The sequence below is a fragment of the Molothrus aeneus genome, chromosome 12 (assembly GCF_037042795.1).
Source record: "Molothrus aeneus isolate 106 chromosome 12, BPBGC_Maene_1.0, whole genome shotgun sequence".
NCBI lineage: Eukaryota > Metazoa > Chordata > Aves > Passeriformes > Icteridae > Molothrus > Molothrus aeneus.
In genome coordinates, this window is record NC_089657.1 from 100,658 (window position 1) to 111,211 (window position 10,554).

Below are 10,554 nucleotides of genomic sequence, written 5' to 3' on the forward strand. Positions count from 1 at the left end.
AAAACTAACACATATCTGTAGGACATACAATTCCAATACACGTATAAGAATTCATTGTACCACCATTTATAGAAAGCATTTCTATAATAATCCAAAATGGTCAGAAACAATCTAAAATATCTGGGTAAGAATTTAGAAACATTAGTGAAGATATACCACAGACTCCAGCTTTCTATGTTTTCAAGTGTAAGTTCTGGTAGATATCCACACTTAAATGAAATCGACAATATCAGCAGAGATGCATACCTCTTTCATCTTTATTTATAAAGAAGGACAACACTAGAAAACACATTGATAACCAGTGCTTTGAACAGTGAAGGTGGGATCTAAAAAAAGTCTGATTAAACTGAACAACCTTAGGTCTTTTTCAAGGTGCATATCTGCCAGGAATGCTGAAATGCAAGAGTTTACATCTGCAATATTCCATAATGGAACAGCCACATGATATCAAATATAATCTCAGATTTCCAAAGTGGTACATAAAAAAGCCATCACCAAGTATTAAAAGACCACTGCAAGTTCTTATTGCTTTTTGAGTTAAATAATAGTCTTCAACTAAGCCTAAATCCAAACAATCTCTACGGTATCTTGCTTATCCTCCTGTTCATTCATTAACAATGGAAGCAATCAGTTATATGATGCAGCAAAAGAGGCATTTAAGAACACCTTAACAAAACCTATTTAAGTACATGGGCATCCCCACCCTCCCCCTGAAACCCCCTATAACCACTTAGTGCCAGTACAGGAGCAAAACCCGGTAAGACAAAGCCAGAAGTCTGACTACAGTAAGAAGAAAACACAAAGGGAGATAGAGCTTCCTTAAATATTCAGAATCTGATGTCTTCCAAAACAAAGCACAACATCTTCATAATTTAAAAAGGGAAGTTGCTTTCTATGTATCTAATCCACACACATGCTGAGTAGTTCTCAAGTCTACTGAGCTCCACTGTGCAGCGGTTGATTTTGAATTCAACAATGCTTCAAAAACTACAATAATATTCAATGCGCATTTTACTAAGGAGAGGTATAAAACAAATGCATGTTGATGTTGTTCTTGCCAGTTCAGCATTTCTGCAGTAATTCTGTTTGTTTCTTGCAATATGAAAGTTCTACCAACATTGGTCTTCAGAGTCATCTTCACAAGCTGTTGGAACAACACAGTGTAATCAGAAGCCTTGACAAAAACGTGTGAAAATTAAAGCACTTTAGGATGAGTAAATAAAGGTGATTTTATAATATTAAATAGCAGACTGCAATACCCACCCAAACCTTGAGTAATCACATAACTTAATTCTTAAATGCATCTCATGTCCTAAAAATGCAGCATTTTCAAATAAAAACTCAGCAGAACATACAATATGCTGTGTCCTCCTACTCTACTTCCTCAAAATAAGAGGGAGAAAACTTAATTAAACCAGAAATTCAACTTTTATGTAGTGCTTTGCGTGGCTAATTCCAGCAGTAGTCAGGGGAGGATATACTCAATCCATGACAGCAGCATCCAACATAAGTTAACATTAAGTAAACAATTTGGATACTAAAATACCTAGAATGATCCAGCAGTCTAAACAGACTTACATTATATATATATATCTATATATATGTTGCTTAATGCAACCTGGGCCTACTTGGAAGAAGTTCCTCTCTCCACTCCTGTCCTTTCAGCATATGCAAGATGAACACAACAGCAACATATGCACAGGATTTTGTCATTGCAAGGTGAGTCAAAAGTCAAATGCACACTTGGTCAACTATGGTAGAAAAGTCCGTACACACATCTACATTAGGTTTGTAAAATGTTAGCCTCCCATCACCTACAAATTTTCCTCTGGAAACATTACTACCTTGGCTTTTTGTGGAAATGTTTCAAACATCTATTGAGGATTCAGGGGCTTGGTTGGGTTGTTTATGGCTCATCCTGACAGGCCCAGGCCAACTCTAGCCACCCTCATCACTGCCGCACCCCCAATTTCAGGGATATATAGATACAGTTTATAAATACACACCTTCCCTACAACTCAGTCCTTCACTGCACGTCCCAGGAGTGGGTTTACTCCATCTTTTGTTCCCAACAGTACCTCTTCTGCACAAATCCCACTTCTCACAGACACAAACCAGAAATCTAGTACAGCTATTGGCTCTGAAAGTAATATTCTTAGTACATCTGGCTACATGATTAAAACAGATGCCTGCATTGTTGGTCACAGAGGGAAAGCTTTTCAGAGGAGAAAATAGCCATTTTGGTAGCACACTTTCATATACCTTCAGAAAAAGGAAAATTAGCACCCCTGCTGAAGAATCCAGCCTTCCTTGGGACACTCAATGCAGCAGACATTGAAAAAAGAGGGGAAAAGCCAAGCTTGGAGTACAAAAAGAGAACATAAATTCATCAGCCTTTAAAAAACCTTCACACAGCAATAGTCAGAAACAGTGACATTTATTGTTTCCTTGCTTTTTGTGATGACATAAATATGAAGTAGAATCACATTATACACAAGGCAGAGCTAGGATTTTACAGGTCTTCATTTTGGCAGTCTGGATGACAAATATCTCTTCCTGCACTAACACCCAGCCCAGTTTAAATCCATCCTTAGCTCAACCCTTCCTCACCTCCCATTTCCCACTGCTCCGCTCAGGGCTTTGCACCTCACGCTCTCCTCCCGGAGCGGCATGGCACTGGAACACAGAGAGGTTTTGGCTGGCACTCACGCTCCCACCAAGATGATCTTATTACCAGGAACTCTTCAGCTTTTCACTGCACCAGCCATGACAACATTTGCTCACAAAAAAAATCTTTTCTGCAATGAACCGGAGGTGCAAGGGAACAAGTCCTGCACAACAATATTTTTCAGCCTAAGGACAAATAAATACTTTCTAAGGTTTGGATTCTGTTTCAGTCCACCAAAACCAAATGAATCTGCTCTGGCTCTGAAAACATCAGCAACACCAAACACAGCTGCCAGCATGAAGCACCTCGCTGTTCCTACCTGCCCTGTGCGTCACACCCTGCTTTTTCATGTCCTGCGCTACTAAGCTACAGACTGCTGGGAGCAAGATTCATCCCCAAGAACCATCACACCGATACCCTTGAACATTTCAACTTCAATGTGAATATTGTAGGAACCTCCTGAATGCCATTCCCTAGTACAGCAACAAGACAAAGTCCTCACCGACCCCATGCCTTCATAAAATAGAGTACAAGGTTTAAACAAGCCTCATGGTTTGGGGGCATTATCTGCTCAAAAAGCCCAACTCTGCATCCAGATGAAATGAACATCAGAAACAGATCAATGAACAAAAGATGCAGAGGACACTGTCAGCTTGGACCTGTATTAATTCAGCAATGGAAAAATGTGGGCCTGAAGGTCTCATGAGAGAGTGCAAAATAATTGAACACTGTTTCTAGAAGGCACCCACATCATTACTTTAAGGTGTAGCTCAAATAAGGAACAATACCAGTAAAGCCCACAGAAAAAAAGCTGGCTTTTTTCTTCTTTAATAAAACCTCAACTATCTAAATTATGGTTCAGTAACTTGGGTGAGCTCAGCCTGCCACTTTCTGTTGAAAAAGAATCAACTAAGTCTACACTCTAAGATATAAACAGCAGTTAAATATATTAAAGACGTGGGACACACAGTATCATTATTCCACTGAATATCGACCACAGGAGAAGCTTCTCTCTGCCCCAGGAGCTGCAAGGAATTTGGGTGAATGACATCATAAAATCGCTGTAAAATTCAAAGGCAGAAAGAGAAGATCTACCATTAAAAGGCAGAAAAATGGGAAAGATTTCAGAAAACATCTCTGTGGCCCAAACAATCATTATTTCCAATTCCCCAGTGAGAACAGGAACCTGAAGCAATTAGGGCCACACAGTCCACAGCAGCAAGAACTCAGCACACATCCAGAGAGGCATTTCCAGCATCTAAAATAAAAAAAGGAGAAAGAGTTATTTATTTTGTTTTAAAGTTACTTTAAGTTCTTAAAACCAAACCAACCTTTGATTTTGGCTCTTGATTTTGGCTCACTGACACACACACAGTAAGCCAATGGTCACACAGGCCCTGCTTACAGAATTCCTGATCCTCGCCTTTCCTGGACAGCGCTGAGGGAAATCTGACAGAGGAATAACAAAGAGCCTTTGCCGAGAGCAGTCATCACCCCTGTTCCCTGCCCCCCAGCCGCGAGGGGCAGGGCGCTGGCTCGGGGGGCTGCAGTAGCGCTCTCTGTCCACAAGGCGGCAGCCCTGCTGCCGAGCTCAGCCCGGGGCTGCGGCGCGCTTTAGGGACAGGCAGAGAATGGACGCAAAAGTTGCCGGAGAGCCCTACTCTCTTCAGCGCCAGCAGCTTTTCTTATGGTTTCAGGCACTTGATTGTTTCATTCCTATATAAAAACATTATGGCATTATTTTCAAAAACTACACGTCCTATCCAAGTTTCTTATATTCCTGTACATAATGTAGTAAATAGAGAGGGTTTATTTTAAAATGAGTTTATAAAAAAAATTGTCAATATATGTAAAAAACTTGACAGGTTTTGGTATTCTACACCCACCCCTCCCTGTGAATCTTCTGGCAGCTTTGGGTGCTTCTGGGGGAGGGCACCCAGCATGACCCCTCCCTTAATTCCCCACTCACCTGCTCCTCCACCCAGAGATGTTGGGGTGCCCCAAATGAGATCTGAGCCCCTGAGCCTCCACCCCATCCCCCAGCCTTTTTTCCTCACCCCGAAGAAGGCACAAAACAAGTCCCTGGACAGCAGCATGTTGCTTCATTAAAGCATTTCCACTTGTACACGCCCCCAAAAAGGGGCTCTGCTGCAACAAGAAAGGGCGGCAGCCCCCCGAAAGCCTGAAGCTCCTCCTCAGCTTTGCTGTCATGGGCTGACGGCCACCCCACGGCACGGAGGCAGTGTGGCCAGGGATGCTGCTGCGGCTCGTGCTCGTGCTCCGCTCTGTTCCTGCACTAGGGCCGGCGGCAGCAGTTGGCTCATCCCTTCCCTACGACACTGCTGCTGCTGCCTCCCGGGACGCTGTATGTTCAGGTTCCTGCATGGTCCCAGATTTGATCTTCATTTTCAATGGCTATTACCATTCCTCCAGTATTCCCCCAGTCCCTGTCTTGAGGGGCAGGGACTTGAGAGAAGTAGGAAGAGAGATTACCATGGAAAACTGAGATGAAAAAATTGCAGAGTATCTCAGCCTTCTCCATGACAGTTGCCTCTAGTTTTCTTGTCTTCCTTATCAGGAGAGCATGGGGAGTGTGATGTGTGCATTTTCTTTCCTTTTCTGTTCAACATACTTTGTCTTGGCTTTCCTGACCTCATCTCTGCTCCAGACAGCATCCCTACAATGAAAGAAAAGCATACACTGAACACAAATGTGAGGTTACAAGTAATTTAGAATTCAGCCATCCACGGGTTCTAGATTTACTGCCTATTTAAGTGCACATATTCCAGAATTTTGCATATTTCACATTCACAGAGGCATGTTGCAAGAATAGCATGCATATTCAAGAAAGGTCCAATACAGCTGCTCTGACCTGTAAAAACTGGCATTCAGCAACTGCACAGTCATAGTGCTAACATTCATAGTAAGAAGTAATGCCAAAGCCAGATGACAATGTAGGACATAAATCTGAAATTCTATATTAAAGAGACATCTTCTACTTGTTAACTGTAGTATTCTTGCTAATAAGGGATTAGACAGACCTGCAGCTGCACAGGGTCTTCTACAGTACAGAAAGAAATTAGGTAAGTAGAAAGTACCAGATTTGGAATGTAGAAGTAGAGATTTGCATTTAAAACTTCAAAAACTCCAAACAAATACCCACGATGTACCAGGCATCTAATGTATTCTTACCTTTACTGGCTAATAAGTCTTTTGTGTGGACAGGCTTCTTTACCTTCTTTACTTGGCAGCTGACAGACGCTGTATGAGGAAGCAAAGAAAGCAAGAAGATCAAAATTAAATTAACAAGACCCGTCTTATGGCTTTTGAAATGTGCATTTCCAAATACATGTAGTTCCGTCATCAGTTGTATTCTGGAGAGGCTAATAACAATTGCCACGTATTAAGCAGTCACAAAATTGTAAACCTAAGCCTTGTAACCATATAAAGCCAACATGAAATTAGAAGCCCTGTGTTACAGGTTTCCCACGCTCTTCATTTTGTTCGAAAGCTGGAAGCTTTTGTAATGCCACTTATAACATGAGACGTATCAGTTGACTTTCTGGTATTACCTCCCAAGCACTGCATCAACTTAAGAGGTATGAATGAATGAGCCATGTATGAAGGATTACCCGTATAATGCATCTCAGTCATACACATGCAGATAGACCGCTGAAAGGTTAAAAAGGATGGTGTTCTGAAACTCTCGGGCTCCCGGATCCTCTTTTCTTAACCCCTTCCTCAGAGTCTGGATTAGATCAAGCAGTTGTGTGGTTGTGTTGATCATGATCATTCATCCTCCAGAGGCACATGCTGGGGTGCAGGGACCAAGGCAGTAACCACAGTCTCCTACTGAACCGCATTCAGCCTTTCAGCACTTAAGACACTACAAATTCACTTTTGCCAGCTCAGGACTTGAGTCAGGGGAAGGCACGTAACAATCAGTGTCATTCAAAGGCGTAGTTCTTCAATTTATACTCATTATTAATTCAGCTGCTACTATTAATACTATAGAGGTCTGTAATTTTACAACAGAACAATTACAATCTGCCACAGCTGCTAAAAACATTAATATGTGGCACAGAATATAAGTGAAACAAAATTCCAGCAATGAATGCACAGCTCTGCTCTAACACCTGGTATCAGGGCCAAAGTAATTGACCAGGTCAAACTACAGCTTCCTCCTTTGATTTTTAGAGAGGGAATTTTTGGGGGGCTTGCTGTGAGCTGGAGGGAAAGTCAGCCTATATATCCACCTTCTCAAACTGATTGTGCAGTGATTGTCCTTCTCAGCCAATCCACAACTAAATCCACAAGTTTTCATCCCTGGAAGTGGGAAACTGAAAAATGTGGAGCTGTCATTCACATGTTCCACTGCCCTCATCCCACTCGCATGATATTGAACTCATACCTTCCATTTCTAGGATATGTTCTAACACATGTTTCTTTTTCCCTGGCTTCAAACCTGTCACTTGGCCTCAGTGTCACCATATATATATTTAGTCTCATTTACCCAATTTTTGTTTCTTGCTTCTTTTACTGCTCCTTCCACTAGAGGCTACTTTTTTCTTATCTTATAATGTCTTTCCCATTGCCACCGATTCAGGATCCTTAGGGTCTCACGTCCATGTGGGGCATGGGCAGTCCAAACAAAACACGCCACAGATGTAAACTGGTGCATGAGTTATTGCTACTATTCATATTACTTTTAATGGCAAAGGAGGTTGTAGTTATTGTTACATAATATTACTATTCATAAAGCTGCTAACATCAGTGGTTATTTTTCAGACCATTACTCAGGATACTGCCCTATAATTTTCTTTAACTTAATTTTAATAGTCTGCTTCATTCCTTTTTTTACTTCTCCTGAGTGCTGTGGGGGGCAAAATAGAAGCAGCTCTTGAAGGCTTGAATTACTCCACTTATGAAATCTCCTGCTTTTCAATCTCTTGGTCTATCATTATGCTAGCCAGTGATCCATACCCACAGTGAATTTCCTTTGATAGATTTTTTTTACACTTACAGCTGCTTAATTTCTTTCAGTGGGGAGTATTAACCCTATTCCAAAACTATGCACTCGATGATAAGCAGAGACTTTTTTTTTTTTAATTTAGAGCAGTTTATATCATCTATTTGAACTCTTTACTAAGGTCCCCAGGCTCTCTCATGCGAGAGATGGAAGCTTGGTTGCATTAGTTTGCTGAGAGAATTTAAGGGGGGGGGAATGAGGTGGCAGAAAGCATCTCGTGGCAGCAGAGCCCTGAACCCCGCTCAGACACCGTTCAGTAAACACAGCCCGCGGCACCGCGCGCGTCACCCGCGGCCAAGGCCGGCCCCTCGCTCGGGAGGAGCCGCCGCCGGGGTGGCAGCGGGCGAGCAGCCCCGGCAGCGCCGGCCGGACCACGCGCCCGCGGCCGCGACCCTGCTCCAGCCCCACGGCTCGCCAGCGAGCGCAGGCACGGCCACGAGGCGGGCGAGCGGCCGGGGCAGAGCCTGGCGGGGGACGGGGCGCCGAGCAGCCCTCGCCCGGCGCAGTGCCAGGGCCCTCCTCGCCCCCTCCTCTGCTCCAGGGGGGACGCGGGCACGGCGGCCAGGAAACATCCAGAGGCCCGTGGCCGTCCGCGGGGATGCGCTTACTTGCTCGGGGCCCAAGCGAGCTGTCCGCAGCTCAGAGAAGAAAGGGAGCGCGGGGCGGAAGCGGATACGGCTCGGACGGAAGTACCGCGGCACACGGGAGGGCTCCGCCGCCCGCCCCACGCCCGCCCCGTGCTCACGGCTGAGCCGCGCCCGTGTCCTATCGGCCCTGGCCGCGCTCGGCGTCGGGTGGGTGCTGCCCGGCCCGGAGGAAGGCGCCGCCGCTTTGCTCTCCCGAGAGTCAGCAGCGTGCGCCCGCCGGTTGGAAGAGCGCAGGTTTGGGGTGGCCATAAAGGGTTACCGCTGGACACGGGCGCACAAAAGAGTGCTCGGTTCTCTGTTCCCGGCCTTCCTCGCTGCTGCTCCCGATCTCCAGCTAGGAAGAATGTGTAGCACTGAGAGCGCCAGATACTGAGAAAATATAGATTTGGGAGCCCTGGACAAAACAGGAAAAGGAAGACGTTTAATCCAAGCCAAGATTCCAGCTGTAAAAAATACATCGCTTTTCCGCTTTCAGTTTTGATGGGTTACCTATGTTTGTCTGTGAGTCAAAAAAACCCAAAGAACAAAAAACCACAACCAAAACCCTCCCCTACACCCAAACACGTTTTAAAATGCCAACTAATCGCTGCAAGTGTTGCAGCAGCAGAGGAAAAAGGAAAATAAGCAGCCTGTAATTTTTATAGGCTCCTTTGTCACATATGTGCTTAAAATAAATCACCCAAATAATGGTTTTGATTCCACATTAATGCATACAGCAGTTTACTGATTTTTATGGCTGATGGTTAGGCTTTCTGAACACAGTATTTCAGTGCTACAAGGAAGGAAGAGCTGAGCACAGATGTTTGCAAACAGCGATAATAGGATAATAAGTTACTGCAAAGTAAAGACAAGCTCTTGACGTCACAGACCTACTCTTATTTATGCAGAAAAAATATCTTAATGCATTCAGTAAAAAGTTATCAGGAATTCCTGGCCCTGGCTGGTGCTGCAGTGGGCAGAGATACGATGGGCTATGCCTGAACATTTAAAGATTGTTCTGTCATTGTTTGAGCCAGCCTGGTGGAGGTATTTCTCATATCTAATGCTTTTAATTTTCTTTAGTTGACAGCTGTAGCTGAAGTCCAATGATGAAAAAGTACGTTTTGGAGATGGCAGAGGCTAGAGGGTGCTGAAGTAGTTCTATTCTTTCTTGCAGGGCAAAGCAAAGCCATTCTCCTCATCACCACAACTCACAGGAACTGAAGGCTGGGGAATAAGAAGAGGGTTTTAAAGAAGTGGATGGCTCCAGTAGGAGCACAGGAACTGAGAGCCCCTTAAGATTAGACCACAAAAATAAAATTGCTGTAGGTCTGTGCCTAATTCCTGTTTCTCTCTTTTTACTACCTGTTCCCAGTGTATGCTTGGTCTGGAGTATCAAAACTAGACAATCTGTTTCTGAGACAGATCTGAATTTCAGAGCATATACTCTTCCTAACTAGCATCATGCTGCCTGCAGCCTTTCCACATTCTCCTTGCCAGGAAAATACCACACGTACTTTTAAGACATCAGTACAAGTCAAGAGCACTTGTTGATCCTCTGCTCATCCAGGCATAATTTTGGAGATTCAGTATGGACTTGTTGGGACAAGCAGGGGCTCCAAGCAGCCTCTCTGATATGAAGCATGTCACTTCTCGCAGTCACCCTCCTGCACATTAGCTATTTCCTACCAGGTGAGAGGAGGTGTGCAAATTCTTCTGGCATCAAAAATTTTATGACACATGCCACCTGGGCACATTCCTCAGTAAGCCTCTAGCAGCTGACAGTTCTCAACACTGCTTAAATAGTTCTCTGCCCCAAAAGAATTTACTGATTTTCTTGATTCTTCCCAGAAGATTGTAAGTGAACCTGACGGAGCAGAAAGTGAAGAGAACATATTTTCGTGGGCACTGGTTCGGAGCACAAAATTTAACTTCGGCTCAGAATCAGATCTTTTACAAAAGATCTTAGAATACTGCCAAACTACAACAGAGACTGGCTGCAAGTGAGTGAAAAAGCATACCAAACCTCCTTTGCCATTTAAAAGAGAGAAACTCCCTAGAAGACAATTATATGTAGCAGTTATGAGAAAAAATACTTTAGGAGCAATCAACACAGAAAAGGTCCTCTTCTTTTTATGCTGGGTTGTCTACTTTCCTGTTCCTTCTTTAAAATTGTTTCTCTACATCTGAGAAAAAATACAAAAATTAAAGCAATTTTCCTGTGTCACTCA

General features: G+C 43.8%; 1 long non-coding RNA gene across 2 annotated transcripts; it reads right to left on the reverse strand.

Annotated features, from left to right (window-relative positions):
• Positions 1-239: 239 nt before the first annotated feature.
• LOC136561841 (uncharacterized) lies at positions 240-8,399 on the reverse strand. 2 transcript variants are annotated; one of them, XR_010784419.1, is made up of 5 exons: positions 8,306-8,399; positions 5,861-5,929; positions 5,162-5,345; positions 2,611-3,926; positions 240-1,144 (listed from the first exon to the last, which is right to left on the reverse strand). It is a non-coding gene; the product is annotated as an uncharacterized lncRNA (long non-coding RNA). The 2 variants fall into 2 exon arrangements; XR_010784418.1 differs by lacking the exon at positions 240-1,144 and having other exon boundaries at positions 2,419-3,926.
• Between the last annotated feature and the right edge of the window lie 2,155 nt (positions 8,400-10,554).